Genomic DNA, 19,104 nt, shown 5'->3' on the forward strand with positions numbered 1-19,104 from the left:
CTACCCTTCAACGGTCCCAACATACCCTCCAAACCCACCTTGACCAATTCACCACTTGGTGCAACCAGTGGTTCCTCTGTGTTAATCCCTTTAAGACCCTGGCGGTCATTGTATGCGGCACCACCCACTCCTTCAGCCCCCATGATTTCTACCTCACCATTTATGGCCGTCCCATCCACCTCACTCCTACCCTCGAATACCTTGGCCTCACACTCGACTGCCATCTCACCTGGACTCACCATCTCCTTACCATCCAAAACAAAGCTCATAACCGCCTCCACCTCCTGAAACTCCTGTCTGGCTGGACGTGGGGTCTGCATCCTTCCACCATCCTTCACACCTACAAATCCTTGATCTGCTCCATCCTCTGTTATTCCAGCATCGCTTGGATTTCCGCCCCCCCCCCCCAGTTCTAAAAAGCCCTCCGAATTCTCGAACGCCATGCACTCCGCCTCGCCTTCCGCATCCGCCTCCCGTCCACCACGTGCATCCTCTATGACCTCATCCCCTTCCCCCACATTTTCCTTTTCCTTGAACACATCCGCACACTATATATTGTCCGCTGCCTTGATCCCCCTCACCCCCTGGTGTCTCCCTTCCTCACCACCCCCAACCAGTTGACGTGCCTTTACCGTTGTGTCCCACCCTCTCTCCATCTTCACCACCTCCATCTCCTTTCCCAACACAACTTCCACCGTCTACCCCTCCCGGATGATGAACTTCGCCCTGACATCTACCCTTCCTACCAACTCTAACCCCCTCTTCCTGCCTCCTCCTCAAGGCTCCCTCTCCTCCCTCCTCCTGAGCGGCTTTCCCCTCCTACTCCCCTTCCATCTCTTGTGCCTCCTTTCAGTGTGTCTGCGCTCCCTTCTGCCCTGTCTTCCCTCTTCCTCTCCCGCCCCACGTGTCTCCTGCCTCCTCGTGAACCCACTGATGCCCATCCTCTCTTCACCCCGCCACTTCCCCTGCTCCCCCATGCTCTCCCCTCCTTTTCCATCATCTCTGACCTCTCCCTCGGCAGGTCCCGCCTGGCAGTTTTATTCTTCGTCGTGTGTGCTCCAAGTGGGTTTTAAGTGTGTTGTTCTGAAGTGTTTTTAATACTGTGGCCAACCTTTAACCTGTGCATGCGCATTCAGTGTCTTCTCTGTGTCTTAAGAATCGCCAACTGTGTTTTTTAATTTTCTGGTGACTTTTTTAACTGTCCCTCATGAACGTCTCCATGTCCGTGTAATTTTACCTAAATTTTCTCCCCTTACTTTGTTTTATGTTCCCCTTTTTTATCTCCTTATGTATGCATCATTTTATTCTTGTTTTAGTTGTTGTGTCACTCAGCTGAAGAGCGGCGGATTGTGCCGCTGACAGCCCTCCCCTGCCCATTTGGGGCAGGGGAATGAAATCACAATAAAGAAAAAAAAAGTAGTTTCATGCAAACATGTACTATTTTCCTCATTAATCCCTGCCTGCCACTGGCTGTGGGTAATCCTAAACACCTGTTTCCTTCCCACTTCTTTTCCCGTGCCCTCTTCTTAAAAGCTAAACATGGATACAGATCAAATCGTTGGGTGTTCAAAAGTGGCAGTGGCTTCACGTATTGTATGTGGGGAGAAGGGCGTTGTGGCATCATTATGTCCAACATTTTCGGGGCTTGCGAGGTTTGAGACATTCAATATTACAAGTCAGGGAGAAGGACCTTGAAATGTTATCTTCAGCAAGGCCTTGATGGTTAAAGAGAAACCCGTACTTACAACCTTCTTTAATGATGTTCTCTCCTGTAAAACAGAAATAAGTTTGGAAGAACTCTTAATTTTTATGAAAACTTTGATTATCGTGCCTGTATCTTTGACAGTTTGGCGGCATATGCTTTCATTACTGTGCTGTGTTCCAGTGCTCCAACTGTAACAATTTTTTCCGTTTTCCAAATGAACGTTGTATTAACAAACAAACACAACAATCAAAACACGTGATCTGTAAACTGGGACACTAACGCAAGCTGCCACCAGAACGTGCTATGACCTCACATTTTATAATTACGAGCATTATGTAATTGTGAGTTTTAAAAATGCAGAACGCATCGAATTAACAAATCCTATCATTTCATGTTTCTTAATTTGTCGAAATTTACGGTAAAAATGCAACAAAACGTGACAGTTTATTGTTTTGTGATTCCGTAGCAGAGAAATGAGCTATCGTGAAGATTTTACTCCGTGTGCTACTGAAGTTAAATGTTATAATTTGCGAACTGCTAGAGCTGCGTTCAGGCTCATACATTCAGATATTTTTTTTTTTTTTTGTGAATATTTGATCTCGCTGGATTCTTTTCACGCTTAGCAAGAAATAGAACTGCCACCATTTACTACGCACAATTGTATTTGAAGCAACGAGTTTAAATTTTCCTTCATTGTCAGGCTTCTTACAGTCAGTACATTTGTTGTATGTGCTTTGGCATTTTGCCAAAGTCCTCTTGTTGGCAAATAGTACACTGACTCCTGTTTGGCGTTTCCATCAGGAACCAGCATATTTCGATCATGATATAGCACTGCACTACTTCTGGAAAAGCACAGTGAATAACCCTTAAGGTACCAGATTTATAAATGTGACAGTAACTCTGTCCATCACCATTTCACGATTAACATACAGAATCAAATGTGATGGAGCTTGGTGTGTTGAAAGCTTAAACCACGAGGAAGACCATAGGTCACTTAAAAAATTAAATGAGGAGGTAGAGGTGATAACACTCGATAGCAGTGAATCAAGGCAGCAATAAGTTTGTTCGCAATCTATTCTTTTACGAGGGCTGTTCAAAAAGTAAGGTGACTTTTCAAATTGCGCGGGCAGGTTACATTCGATTATCGATCTTTTTTGTTATGTCCCGAACATATGTTAACAGTTTCAAGCACTAACATATCAGTCGAGACACTCACTGCTGCAAAAGTTGTTACCGTTTAACAGCTCGAACGACACTAGCGCTCCAAGCGGCAGAAAAGGAGAACTTCAGATGTGTTGGAAGCAGTGTAAGTGCTTTGCATTCCTTTCCTACGTAATTTACAAAACATTTGAATTACTTTTTTGCCTCCAAGAGTTTGTGTAATATTAGATGACATAGATGTTTCTAAAAATGGTTCTAAAATAAGCGCAAGCAGGGATAAAACTAATGAATCCAGTGGCAAGTTACAACACATTCTTTAATAAATACTTGTGTCGTTGGATATAACTGTGTAAGACTGTGGTTTTAAGTATACAGCACAGTTCTTGTTTTTGACAGGTAGAAAGATTATACGTGCTTCAGTGTGCTCGGCGATTTTCGATTATTATAAGAAATGGAGCACAGAATTTGCAACATATTTTGTGTGAAAAATGGAATGAATTGCTCTAAAACACTTGGAAAAAAAATGTTTCTAAGTGTTACAAGCTCTTCCAAAATGGCCAAGAAGATGCCAATGACGAACCTCGCTTGGACGTCTCAGCACATCAACAACAGGTGATAATGTCGAAGTTGTGAAGATAATTGTTTTGGAAAATCGTCCAATTACCTTAAGAGAAGAAGTTGCTAATGATATTGGCATATCGGTCCGATTGTGCTATGCAATTTTTTCGGGTTTTATGGGCGTGAGACGTGTCAGTGAAGTGTGTTCCAAAACTTCTCTATTTTGATCAGAAGAACCGTCGCATGAGCATCGCTCAGGATCTTTTGAATGACGTCAATGATGATCTTGATTTGCTCAAATGGGACATAACTGGTGAGGAAATGTGGGTTTACGGTTATGACGTCGAAATCAATGCCCAATAATCCCAATGGAAGCATGCCAGAGACCCAAGACCGTTAAAGCACACCAAGTTCCATCAAATGTCAAAGTTTGGCTCACTTTTTTTTTTTCAAGTTACGTTGTGCAGTAAATCAAGAATATTTGTCTCAAGGTCATACGGTCAATAAGGAGTATCACCTTCACATTCTGCGCCGTTTTTCGATAAGGAATATGTTAAAAACGTCCGGGATTGTGAGAAAACAATTCATGGCTTTTGCATCACGACAAATGCACCTGCTCAATCGTTGCTTCTGAGAGAGTTTTTGACCAAGAACAGCACGACAATCACCCCTCAGCCATCATATTCACCGGATTTGGCCTCCTGGACTTTTTTCTGTTCCCAAAGCTAAAGATTCCTATGAAAGGACAAAGATTTTCAACGATCCAGGAAATATAAACTGCATTGCTGGAAGTACTCAAGGCTGTACCAAAAAGTGCTTATCAGGACTGCTTCGATGATTGGAAGAAGTGTTGGCGGAATTGTATTGTATCTGAGGGGGATTACTTTGAAGGGGAACACATGAATATTAATGAATTAATAAATATTTTCTCATAAAAATATAAAGTCACCTTACTCTTTGAACACACATTGTACGATTCGTTGCACAGGCGGTCAGAGCTACTACAAATTGTAAAGAAGCAAACTGCAGCTCTAAGAAAGATCTACACAGAAGTCCTCGACAGCATATGCTTATCTTCTACGGTTCACATACAATCACTTTTTTTTGGTCTTTTAATTGCACCTGGTGTAGCAAGTCCGAAAAACATTACAAAAATTGTAATTGTTTGTGAACCGTGAAACTTATGTTCTAGATGAGTGTTTTATATAAATTGCTATATCTATATTTTAGAATGATATCTAAATATGTACTACATATTGATTAGGCAGCGGATTCTCTTCTTTATATAGCAGTTTAAAGGTAAACAGCTGTAAGAACTTCCAACAAATTTATGTCACGACAATTCTGATTGAATTAACCTTCAAATAAATATTTAAATCGATGCATTCATGGTCGAAGTTGTGATGACACGGACATACAAAGACGTTGTTAAACTTTTTAACACCTGACTTCGTACGACGGGGCAGCAGAGGGGACAGCGCTAATCGCAACCTGTGCTTCTCCGATACTCACTCGAAACAAAATCACGCATAAAAAAAAGACAGTACTACTAATCGATGAAGAGCTTTCGGAAATGAATACAGTTTCCTCTCTGTTTATGTAGTAACATACAGCTATGCTCTGAACAGACTAACGGACCGGATTTTCAGGCTCAGTCAGTAGAAGAGTAGAAGAGCGTTCATTCATTTCCTCTACCATTCGTTAAAAAAAAAAAAAAAAGCATTAAGAGTTCCTACAACTCAGCTACAAAGTATCAGGCATCTACAAACACTGCTGTCGCAAAGCTTCAATGATTAAGATATTGAGCATATTTTGTAAAGTGCTGACCCATACAAAAATCATCACACTTGTTTTATAGCTCTGATCAAAGAGCTACAAATTACAATGTCACAAATTTCCAGTCAACTGGTTGCAAATAGAATTTAAAATTGCTTAACTAGTTTTCAACGCCAATTAGGGGCGCCTTCTTCAGAAGATACTGTACCTAACAATATCACAGGACAGTACACTAAGCAGGTAGGCATTACAACAAAAACTTAATTTTTACACATTAAATTGCATAAAAACACTCACATATGTTTAAAAGCAAATTTGAGCCATATCGCTCTGGCCAAAACATTAAAACCACGATTAAAATATTTTGCAATTGCAAATCTGCCGCAGGAGGGGTAACAAAGAAATGGGTGGGGGTGGGGGGTAAGTGACTGCTCCTCCAGCCAAACGATCAGAAAGCTTATTACCTGGGATACCCACATGGCCAGGGACCCGAAGGAAGTCAATGGAACAAGCAGCTTGGTGAAGATCAGCGTGACGGTCATGGATGGCGGAGCCAAAGGGATGGCAAGAAAAACACCGGCCAATAGCCTGAAGGCCACTCATTGAGTCCATACATAAAAAACGTGGTTGAGTTGGGACCATGTAATAAAGGTAAGGGCCTGGGAAATTGTCATCAATTCCACAGTAAACAAACCACATGTAGTTTGCAGGAGATGATTCTCCATGGCAACAGAGAATGTGAAGGCATATCGCACACTATCAGCAGATTTAGAGCCATCGGTGTAAAAAACAACAGCATCCCCAAACTACCATAAAATTCGGCAGAACAAACAACGGAACACCATCAGCGGGTCAGAATCTTTCCGATCTCAGCAGAGATACATCCAAATCCGGGGCCAAGGAACTAACCAAAAGGGGGTGTTGGGGAGGGAACGTGGGAGAAAGGACAAAGAAGGAAGCTGAAAATCACAGCAAAGAGACGCAAGGCAGAGCCCAACCAGTAAACCCGCCCGAAGGCGGGAATCAGGTGGGCAACATCCTTGGTCTGGGAACAGGAGAGAATAGGAAGGATAAGTGGGAGAGGAATGGACAGCAATTGCATAAGAAACCAGAAGCTGGGACTGCTGAACAAAAGGGGGGGGGGGTCCCAGCTTCAACCAGGAGACTATCAACAGGGCTAGTAGGGAAGGCACCAGTGGCAAAACGGATACCACGATGGTGGACTGGATCTAGTATGTGCAGTGTGGAAGGAGCAGCCGAACCATAAACTTGACAACCATAGTCCAAGTGAGACAGAACTAGAGCATGATAAAGATGGAGAAGGAGGGAGCGGTCCGCACCCCAAGAGGAGTGGGCAAGGATGTGAAGGGCATTGAGTTTACGAAACATCCTACCTTCAGAAGTCTGATATGGGGCAGCCAAGTGAGCTTGTTGTCGAAAAGAAGACCTAGGAAACAAAACTGTGGGACCACAGGCAATCGTTATGCATCGAGATAGAGCTCTGGATCAGGGTGGATCATAGTACGGTGACAGAAGTGGAACATCTGTGGTTTTAAAGAAGAGAATTGAAACCCGTGTGAGAGGGTCCATGCAGAGGCACGCCATATAGCTCCCTGGAGCTGTCGTTCTGTAGAGGCCATCGAAGAGGAACTAACCCAAATGCAGAATCGTCCACATACAGGGCAGGAGCGACCAAAGGACCGACAGAGGCTACAAGTCCATCCATAGCAATGAGGAAAAGAAGTACACTCAATATGGAACCATGTGCGATGCCATTCTTCTGAGTCTGTCTAGAACTAAAAGAATACCAACCCGAACCCTGAGCCACCAATGGAACAGGACTGGCAGATAAAAATCGGGAGTGGGTCCTGAAGACCACACTCACGAAGTGTAAGTAAGATGTGAAGGCACCAAGCCTTGAGAAGGCCCTTAAAATACTGCACCTAAATGGTGCCGCTGGGAATAAGCCTGCCGAACTGTGGATTCCAAGTGAAGCAAATGATCGATCAGAGTCCGCCCCTCTCGAAAGCCACACTGGTAAGGGGACATTAGATCCTGAGATTCGAGGACCCAATTGAGCCTATGGGCTACCATCCATTCAAGTAATTTGCAAAACCCGTTTGTCAGACTAATTGGCCGATAGCTTTCGACAAACAGGTGGTTCTTACCAGGCTTAAGGACAGGAACCATGATGCTGTCCCTCCATTGAGAAGGAAGGTCACCCTGGAGCCAAATACAGTTAAACATCCCCACGAAGATGTCGTTGTGGAGCACTGATGTTGAAGCAATTGGTTATGAATGGAGTGTGGGCCAGGAGCTGTATAATCAGAAGAAGAAAGTGCGGAAAGAACTTCACATTCATTAAACGTTTCATTGTAAGATTCTGACTGACAAGGGGTAAAACATAAGGCAGAAGCTTTGGCCTGCTGTTTCTGATGAAGCGAAGCAATCAGATTGGAGGTTGATGCTGATGCTGTTGCAAAGTGGGTCGCAAGATGTTCCACAAGAATCAATGGGTGTATGCAAAAGCCATCCAGGAGGGTAAGGTCTAGGAGGGTAGACTGCTGAAGGCAACCTTGGAGACAGCAAAGTGTACCCCATACCTGTGACATAGGGACATTAGAGAAACAAAGCGTTCCCAACACACCCATTTTCTCCATTTGATTAAGTAATAGACTTTTATGCAAAGGCATTTAAAGGTAGTAAGATTGACAGCGGATGGGTGCCTCATAAGGTGTTGCAAAGCCTGACGGCGACCATGGATGGCAACAGCAATGGCCAGACTCCACCACAGGACTTGCTGACGGCGAAATGGTCTGGATGAGCATGGGATAGCAAGGCTAGCGGCGCGAACAATCGCATCAAACACATCTCAGAGGACATCATGAATACAACCTGACAAAGAGGGTGAAAGAACGACCCATTCAGTGTATAGAGGCCAATCGGCGCATTGGAGAGATCAACGAGGTAACCTGTCCATCGGGGAACCTGAAGGAAGAAAGAGAATGAACGGGAACTGGTCACTATCACAAAGGTCGTCGTGTGGTGAGCAGTGGAATGAAGGGAGGAGGGAGGGAGAAGATCAGTGGTAGAGAAGGTACTATGACCTGACTTCAGTGAGTAGAAGAGCCATCGTTAAGAAGGCGTGGTCTATGAGAAGACCTCGACTAGGGGGGAATTCACTGCCGTAAGTGAGCATTAAAATCCCCAAGGAGGAGGAAGTTGCCGAATAAGGGCAGTTAAGGTAGCAGGTGTAAGAGTCCTGTCAGGAGGGAGATAAAGATTGCAAACCGTGACCTCACAGTCCAGGTGGACCCAAACAGCAACCGCTTCCAATGTAGTATGAAGAGGAATCCACATGCTAGCAATGTCCATACAGAACAACGTACAAACGCCTCCAGAAGCCCGCAGGAAGCCGACCCGATTTCTACAGATACCATGGAACCCACGGAGGGTCAGTGAGTGGTCCTCAGTAAAATGAGATTCCTGTAGAACCACACAAGTTGCAGAGTGAAACGAAATAAGGGATTTCAACTCCAGAAGGCGACAGTAATATCCATTACAATTCAATATCCACAGAATGATGATTCAAATGGAGGGGGATGAACAGACTAAAGCCAGTCATGCCACCAGTTCAGTTCACCACCCGTCAACTGACAAGGAGGGGGGGACATCCATGAACAACAGCTCAGAGTCAAGTTGCAAAGGTGGGGATGGAACCTCTGGCGACGCCAGAGGCTCCTTGTCCTGGGACTTATATTTCTTCTTCTTTTCTGTTTGAGATTGAGGATGGCTGTGTGGCATAAAGGAGCCAGTTGCAGCAAGATTTGGAACAGAAAGAGATTGGGCGACCTGGGGGCCCACAGACCTTGGTTCTCATGTTGGTTGTGTGGCAGCAGGCCTTTGGGCTGGAAGGTGCCAGGAAGGGGGATCCCGGGAGGGGGCGCCCTAGACCGGCAGACACCAAAGTAATGGGACACTTCTCTGGCTGGGGAGGGGGAGTGGCACCTGGAGGGGTGGGTGTGGGAGCATCAGGGAAGGGGAAGAGTGGAGAGGGGAGGGGAGGGGAGGGGAGGGGAGGGGAGGAGGAGGGGAGTTTGGGAGTGGGGTAAGGAAGGGGGAGGAAGGGGTGACAATATAATTAAAGCATAGCTATATGCCATGGACACAGGATGAAGACCTGCATACTTGTTATGAGCCTCAGTGTGGGTTAGACGATCAAGGGACTTGAAGCCATGTATCTTCTTTTCCTTCTTCTAAACTGGGCAATCTGGTGAACATGGAGAATGAGTGCCATGACAATTAACACACACGAGGGGGGGATACAGGAATGCCCTCATTGAGTGGACGCCAGTAACCACAGAGAGGGGCCTGGGAACAGTGGGAAGACATATCGCCCAAAACAAGCACTTAAATCTCTTAGGTGGTGGGCTGTACGGCCTCATGTCACATCGATAAACTGTAATCTTGACCTTCTCAGGGAGGGTATCCACTTCAAAGGCCAGCATGAAGGCTTCAGTACAAATAAAATTGTCCTTCAGACCCTTCTGAACGTGCTGAACAGAGTGAACTCCCCGCCACCCCTCATGAGTTTGAAGGATGAGGTCCCTGTGAAAAACTACACCTTGAACCATATTCAGAGACTGGTGGGGTTGTAATGGACACAGGAATTGTGTCAAGATGGTTACAGGCACGAAGGGCTGCAGACTGGGCAGCTGAAGCAGTTTTGATCAACATCAAACCCAACTGCATCTTGCTCAGTGTCCACTTCACCAAACTTGTCGTCAATGTGTTCCACAAAAAATAAAGGTTTGGTTTTGGTGAAAGTATCTCCATCAGTCCTGGTGCATACCAGATAGTGGGGCAAAAGTTTCACCCATAGCCGACGAGCCTGACCCTCCTCCCAGGGGTTGGCCATGGAAGGGAAGGCCAAAGGGGCAGAAGAAGCAGCACTAGAAGAATCATTTCCATGCAAAGAGACAGCCATAGAAGAACGGCCGGAGTTCTGGAACTGTATGCATTTCATTTGTATAGCGTCCACCCTGATACCACCCTCTCCAATCAGGGGCTCTTCCCATGAGCGCCACCCAGCCACAGCAAGGGCCATCTGGTATGGCGACCATTGCTGGGAGTTCCGACGCTCCAAGATGACAAGCAAGCACGCCTAGGCTTACATGAGGAGGGCACAGCTCAGGTATCAGAAGTGTGATCCCTGTGTTTTCAAGGGGCTCAACCAAAAGGGTACGTAGTGACCCCACCACATGGGCTGGCTACCATGATGGCTATGCACCCTAGCTAGCATCAGACAACGACATGAAGGAAAAGGTGGGGGAACTATGAGGGCACACGTCAGAGCCACTAGGTAAGGTGCTCTTCCCCAAATGGCTCACACTACGGAATAGAAATTTAGTAATGGAGGTCAAACCCCAGAGGGGTACCAGAGAATGCCAAAAGGATGAGATAATTATGCAACTAAACCAAATTGCAAAGCCAACATAACCAGGAGGATATTGGGGCCAAACATAAAAAAGGACACCAAGAAAGTGAGAGGAGAGGGCAAAGGGGAAGGAGCAAGGACAGGAAAGGAGGGGAAGGAAAAGGATATGAAATGAAATGTAGCCCAGGAAAGGAAGAAAGGCTGGAATAGCTCAGGGCCCCGTGCCCACCGCCTGCAATTCCAATGGAGGATGACATCGTGAGGCTGGGAAGGCATGGAACATTCAATGAGGCAGTTTACGCCTCAGGTTCACCTGCTGCCACCAACTTATTCCCTGAGCAGTCTCTATCCATTGTGTCCGAGAGATCTAGGTCCTCAGCGAACGACAGAATCCCCACCCCATCCTCAGACGCAGAGCTTGTAGGTAGTGGTGGTGTGGGTGCCACTGCAATTTCCTTGGTCTTAGGGGTCTTCTTTTTGGACTTTTCTCGCGTCTCCTTGGGTTTCTCAGGCTAAGAGGGCTTAACTGATTCGGTGTCTGGGACTGAGGATGATCATGAGGCTCTACAACGAGCTGCTTCTCGGCACTACAGCCACTGGCGAGCATCATCTTTCCCATTAGCAGAAATCTGGGAAGGGAGTGACCCAAGGGACCCCTTCCTAGAGAGAGGAGCTGAAGAAGACTTGCGCTTCTGTAGCTGAAAAGTGGGGACTGGTGTCCCCAATGGTTCAGGGGAGTGCTCCCGAGGTAGGTGGTGCGAGAGCAACAAGGGGGAAGTACACCCCACCATCAAGAGGGCAGGTGTAGCCTTCTGGCTCTGAGAGCCAACTGCAGTTTGCGGAACTGATGGCACTACAACTGTTCTCGTAGCAGTGGTGTATGAGGAGGTCCTAGCCACAGAATGTAGGTGCTCGTATTTCCTCTTAGCCTCAGTGTAGGTCAGTCGGTCCAGGGTCTTTTATTCCATGATTTTCCTCTATTTCTACAAATTCCTGCAGTCTGGCGAGCAAGTTGAATGATGCTCTCCGCAATTTACACAGATGGGAGGCGGGACACATTGATTATTGGGATGTGATGGACAGTCACAATCTCGACATGTGATGCTGGAAGTACAGCATCGGGGGAAGGATATATGGGTTGACATCACAGCGGTAGACCATCACCTTGACCTTTTCGGGTAAGGTGTCATCCTCGAAGGCCAAGATGAAGGCACCGGTGGCGGACTCATTATCCCTTGGACCCCGATGGATGCGCCGCGTGAAATGAACACTTCGCTGCTCTAAATTGATGTGCAGATCTTCGTCAGACTGCAAAAGAAGGTCCCTGTGGAAGATAATACCTTGAACCATATTTAAGCTCGTATGTGGCATGATGGTAACAGAAACATCCTCCAACTTGTTACAAGTGAGTAATCCCTGTGATTGGGCAGAGGATGCTGGTTTTATCGAGACTGACCCAGATCACATTCTAGACAAGCCCTTTGCCTCCCCCAACTTGTCCTCTAAACGCTCTACAAAAAACTGTAGCTTCATCGAAACAAATGAGTCCCAATCAATTCACCGGGGTGAATAAGGTTTGCTGCCATCCTTAGCCTGGCATTCCTCTCATGGTGTGGCCAGGGAGGGGAATGATTTAGGGTCATACTTTCTTGCATTGTACTGGGACTTGGAGGGGTTAGAGATTGCTGGTGTTTGATTACCAGCAAATGATGACGTGGTACGCTTCATCGCTCGTCATCCGCCCTGATGCCACCCACTTCGATCAGTGGTCCTCTCTACAGGCGCCACCTAGTCACAGCTAAGGCCACCTGGCAGGATGGCCATTGCCGGGAGTCCCAAAGCCCCAGGATGACTAACACCTACTCCTTCGCATACATCGGGAGTTAACAGCACAGGCATCATCAGCAGAGCGATCACTATGTTGTCAGGGGCCTACAACCAAAAGGATACATGGCAGCCCCACCACAATGGTCTGGCTACTGTGTTGGATATGAGGTGCAAAGAAGTCCACGGTCATCGTTGGCGCAGAAAGCAACACTGCACAGTGCTTGGTGGGAAACGCACCTAGGAAGGCATTCTAGCCCAAGAGATGGAGAATGAGCTGGACTGCAGTGGGACGACGAGAAAGTGAGCTAAAGATCTCAAGGCACAATAGACACGATGCACCATGTAAGGCGCCCTTCCCCAATTGGCTCGCTGTTCAGGAAAATTTTGAAAAACGGAGTTAAGTCCCTACAGGGGACCATCACATATAGGCTGAAACGTGAGAGACTCCTCTTACTTGCCTCGTACAACAGGCAGGAATACCTTGGGCCTATTCTAATCCTCAGACCCATAGAGGGGGATACATATTGGCTTGAGTCGGTAGTCTTCATAACTATGACAGCATGTTTCCAACTGCTACCAGCCACAACCTTCAAGCAGCTGCTATGTATATGCTCAGTTAACATGTGTCTGGTACTAATTAATAGAGGATTTAACATTAGCAATGAATGATGAACACATTACTGGCCCATTGTGCTTATGTACAAATCCAACTGCCCAATGCGTTAGGAGAAACAAAAGATAATGTGACACTGACAAACCCAACGAGACATCTTCATGCTACTAGATTGCTGAAGCTGCTGGCAGCCGTAAACAGAAGAATATATACACTCATAACTTTGAGAACTCAGTTTATCTTTATTATACTGTAGGTCTCTGATGTTGCTTACAGTCATACTACAGGAAATGGCATCTACCTGAATTTATTACATTTTTCATTACAATGAAATTTCTTGATAACTTAGACGGTCTCTTGTGTGGCGAATACTACATCAAAAACCTTGAAACTTGTATACCTCTTATTGTTCAGTTTGCTGAACAAGTGTGCCAGGAATGCAGCATAACTAAAAACAAACACTAACGCATGCACAAATGCACCTGCACACACCTCAAAACCGATGAAAACTTTTGCATCTTAGTCACAAAATATAGACTTATCATGGCTTTTGGTGACCATGTGGAAAAGTATATTGCATATCAGTAGCTAAGAAATTGTGGAATTACTTATAACAGGAAAGGGCACCTCAAGACCCATGCATGTTTCCAGTTTCTCCTGAACTGCACAGCTTTTACTATTGTGGTAAATGTTTTTTACTTTGGCTGTCTATTTTATGTTGTGAGGATAAAGTTCCCATCACATAAATTTAAAGTTTTCTAGTGTGAATTTTCGTTTTGAGATACTGAAAGTCATATGTGAAGAACAAAATATATAAATGCAGGAAATCAAGAAGGCAATAGGGAATACAGATATCTGAAAAATGGGGATGTCAGCAACTGCAGTATGATGAGTAGGAATGACCAAAGCAAAAATCCAAACAGGAGAAGACCATTTGTCTAAGGGAAATATAAATGTTGTAATTAAGAAAATTTAACAGGCCTTTGCAGAAAATAGAAGCACCTGTATGAATATTAAGAAAACTATCAGAAGCAAGCAAACAGGGCAAGAGTAATAGTTGTAAGGAACATACAAAAAGGCTGTACAAAGGAAGGAAACAACAAAACATGGTCAAGGACAGGGAATATGAGGTGACAAGACCTGGTATACTGTGAGAATAATGGGATTGAGGATTGAAAGGCCTAAGCTGAAACAAGGCACATGGAGTAGGTGACATCCCGGAGAAATACTGAAATGCTTGGGGAACAGGCCATAACAAAATGAGTACACCTGCCATCCAAGATACGTGAGACATGCATAGTATTGGGTTCAAAACATAACAAAATCATTCACCTGATATGCAAGATTGAGATACCCAGAATAGCCTCTGACTTCAAGAAGAAAGTAATAAGTTGTTCATATAATTTACAGGACTGCAGAAGGGTGATCTCAATAGCCACCAATATTTCAAGAGGAGCACACACTACCATTCACCAGGCACAACTGCAGCAAGTAAACACTGTGCAAGAGAATTTAAAACCTCTATTTGTGGACAAATTCTGGAAAGATAGCAAAGGCAACACATTATACACACCAGTGCATCACACAATCGAATATAACAACAAAACAATTATCGACAATGTAATGTAAATGGATAGACAAAAAAAAAATCCACGTGGTGTTGCAAAGGTTTAACTATCGTAGCCAGTGGCTCCTCCACCTGGCAGAAGAGTTGAAGGGGGAGGACGAGGGGTGAAGGAAAAAAAAGACTGGAGAGGTTCAGAAAAAGGGGTATTTGTTCAGGAAAGTCTCCCAGAACCCAGGTCAGGGGAGACTTACAGGATGGGATGTGAAGGGAAGACAGACTGTTGGGAACTGCAGTGGATGAGGTTTGAAAACCTGAGAGCTTAAAGGTAGAAGACAGGGTAATATGCAAGACAGAGATTACTACTCAAACATTCTGTATGAGTTAATAAGAGTAAAGCCTGTCATTGTATGTAACACGGGTAGGACAGGGATGAGAAAAATAGACATGGCAGAAAATGAGAGTTGTGCAAAACTAAAATGGAGTGAAGAAAGGAGTAGTTACAGTGCATAAATGCTGATATGGAAGCAATTAACATAAATTAAGACCAGGTAGTTGGCGGGAACCAGGTACATGTTGTTGCACCAGTTCTCACCTGTGGAGTTCCGATAAACTGGAGTCTGGGATAAGAATCCAGATGACACCTGTGGTGAAACAGTCACCGAGATAATGACTGTCTTGTAGAGCATGCTCTGCTACAGGATATTGCATGCTGCTGGTATACACCCTCTACCTATGTCCCTCCACGCAGATTAAGAACTGGTTGGTACTTATGCTGATGTAAAAGGCCAAACAGTGTTTACATAACAGATTATAACACTCCTGTCTGCTATTGCTATACCATAACCTTAAAGTAGGAGTCAGTTTGTGAAACAGAACTATTTTGCTATAGCAATTATTGTATAAAGCGACAGATCTGTGTTACCCTCTCAGAGGAATTTTGTTATGTTGACCGTGTTGTTCCTAACGGAGGTGGCTTATCGGAAATGAAAGTCAGAATTACGTAAATATTTGAACAGAAACAAACGGAATTTTGCCTATCTGCACTGTTTAATGGATAAAGAAAATGGTCGCCAGCCTAATTAGGCAAGAGAAAGATTAACATTCTCGTTTATGAAAGTAGGTATAAGTAACTATAATGGACAAACACAACCTAGACTTAGCCACACGCGAGTGCAATGAACTCTGACAAACATTCGTTTTAAGATTGAAGCTATCAACTGGAGCAGCACAAACTATTTGCTAAATTATAACACGTACAGAAAAACACTATCGCTTTCAGGGTTTACACAAACGGAGTGGTCTTTATACTGTTAATATGCACACAAGAGAGATAAACGCTTAGTGATCATGAACATATTATTTCCTACTATGCAGTTTTCTACTTTTACTATCGTGAAACATAAAATTAACATTAATGTAAGATACTGACCCACTTTCTGATATTAACAACAGGCAGTAGTGTGATTATTTACTAAGCAAAACTCTATAAGCCACTGTCTTGAGAAATTTTAATTTAAAGCTGGCAATAACACTTTAATAAGCAGTTTTACTAGGAAAATTATTTCAGCAAGCATCATTAACTTTAACTTTCTCTTCACTATGTTCAAAGGGCATCAATTAGAAAACTGGGTTTCAATGTACTTTCAGTAAGGACACTCGGTAATCACTTTACTTCAAATGGAGAGGAACCTGAGAGGTGTTATGATAAGGAAAAAATCAAGGTAGGTACATAAATTCCGATATAAATTACCTTATATTTGAGCACACTAACATATCCATTAGGCTGATCCTTCACTGTACATCAATGTAGTATTACATTACAGTGATTGCGCAACGTGGTGGCAACTGTATGTTGGTAGGTGGAATTGCAGGTAGAATTGCTGGACTCTGTCATTTCTTGGTGGCGATGATAAATACAAATTCCAGAATAGTTGCAGCTATTTATCCACCCATCCGAGGCATTGGAAAGTAGCAGAAAAAGCCTCCCTCGGAATCATCACAATATGCATCGGTCACTTGGCAGTCCCCGACTGGTAGCTCGTCTCCGACTGCTGGCTCGTCCCCGACTGACTATCAGTGCAACCTTTTCCACCTAGGCCAACCACAATTTGCGCGCACTACACAGTTCCGTTCCTGAGGGGAACCACTACACCTTTTACATACAGAATAACTAAGAACCCTAAGCGAAGGTCAGCAGTTTACATAACAGCAAACAAATACATTAAATAAAACAGTACATTTTCACATATTGACACTTCTACTAAAAATTATTCACACAAAATTACAATTATATACAGTAAGTTTTGTTCCCTTCAAATGGGACAAAGAATTTTAAATTACAGATACACTACTTTGCATAGAATCAAATCACGACATCAAAGGTTTGACAAAGAAAAGAGTACACAATTTTATGTTATCGATTCAAACACATTTACAGAAGATCAACAATGTAACATTAAATAAAGCAAAATAAATTCATACAGCATAAGAACTGTGGTGTTACAAGCTGGTATATGACATGTGTCATTTCATTTCATTTCATAGGTGGCTCTCCCTTTGATGGTACATGTTTTGCCAGTTACAGGGCTGGAATAGGTGGTGGTAGGAGGGTGTATAGGGCAAGTCTTGCAGTGGCAACAGTCACATGGATAAGAGTCGTAGGGTAGGGAGAAGGGTGCGGAAGGAGCATAGCGTATGACAGGAATGTTGCGGAGATTGGGAGGGCAACAAAAAGCTATTCTATGTGTGGTGGGCAAATTCCCAGAGAGAATGGATCTCATTTCAGGGTATGATTATGGGAAATCATGGCTTCCTGGAAGGGAGGGGGGCTTTCCTGGGTTCCATAAGCCTTCAGCCCCTGGTTTGCTTTTGATACATTGATGACGTCATTGCCATATGGACTCATGGCGAGGCTGACCTGTTAAAATTTCTGGACACTCTACACACCTTCTCCCAATTAAATTTCACATAGTCCCACCCTGCGTCCCATGTCACTTTTCTTTATGTTGATCTAATCCTCACTGAAGACGAGTTACACACTTCTGTCCACATTAAACCTACTAACAAACTACAGTACTAACATTTTGACGGTTGCCATCCTTTCAGTGTCAAATGTTTGCTCCCATACACGCTTGGAATTTGAGGCAAATGTATTTGTTTGGATGCAGACTCTTTACAGCAATACAACATTGTCATATCAGCCTTCACTGAACTTAATTACCCCAACAGCCTAGTTCAAAAATAGATTTTCTGGACCATCACTTCCAATCCAGGTACTACTGATTCCTCCAAAAATAAACTCTGGAGCACTCCACTTGTCACCGAGTATTATCCTGGTCTTGAATGTATTATTCAGCTACTTCAAAATTCTTTAAGAGTGTAAAAACCTTTTCTTCTGGCCATTTTTGGATATTATTTTTAAAGGTATTAGGAGATGCAGTGTGCCTGTACAGATAAAGTGTTAGAAAGCTTTATTCCCATGTGTTCATGCCTGCCACTCGTGTTTTTTTAAGTCAAGTATCAGGCATGTCTATCGTTAATGTTTAATGAGTATTATGATTATGAATGGACTCCTTAAGGCTGTAACTTTTAAAATTTTTCTTTACATAAAAAATGCAGCTGCATATGATGAGGTGATAAAAGTCATGAGGTAGCTGTACACAAATATACAGAGGGTGGTAGTATCATGTACACAAAGTAGTACATTAGCAGAGCCAGCATTTGTACTCATTTGAAATGGTTTATAATGTGATTATGGCCACACAATGGGAATTAACAGACTTTGAATGTGGAACAGTAGTTGGAGCTTGATGCATGGACACTATTTCGGAAATAGTATGGGAATTGAATATTCTGATCCCCACAGTGTCAAGAGTTTGCCAACGCTGAGCCAGACGGTTACGTAACCACCGTCTAGACGATAAGCGGGCAGTCTGGCAGCTGGGGTCCCAGTATGAGGAACTATGCTTTATATATCTTTTCAAACTGTTGCATCCTTGAACCCCCGGTTCGAGATGTACCCTTGTCCGGTTAGTGGCTGACGCTACAGATCTTTATTTATGGAAATATAAAGTACAATCATCAACAAATTTTACATATTCACATACAACTTTACCTTTTATCCAAATAAGTACAGATTCATTAGGATTAAGTTTGCATTTGTTACGTGTATACAATACAAGTGGAGAGGTAGAATTATAAGCAGATTTACCAAAGTCTTTATTAGCAAGTTCAAACATATGGTAGGTATGATAGGAAATTACATCTCTATCATTAAAACTTTCAATTCCAGGTACACTAGCAACTCCACTACTACCTTTAACTATGGCAACAGTAAACCATCCATTTCCATGTGAAAATGTGTCGTTTATACCCAAGCTGAAGTTCAGTGAACATCCAAGAAATACAGCAGGCCCATCGACGAGAACGTGGGCTGCAAAACACTTAACTGGGATGCGATT

The sequence above is a fragment of the Schistocerca cancellata genome, chromosome 12, assembly GCF_023864275.1.
Source record: "Schistocerca cancellata isolate TAMUIC-IGC-003103 chromosome 12, iqSchCanc2.1, whole genome shotgun sequence".
Taxonomy (NCBI): domain Eukaryota; kingdom Metazoa; phylum Arthropoda; class Insecta; order Orthoptera; family Acrididae; genus Schistocerca; species Schistocerca cancellata.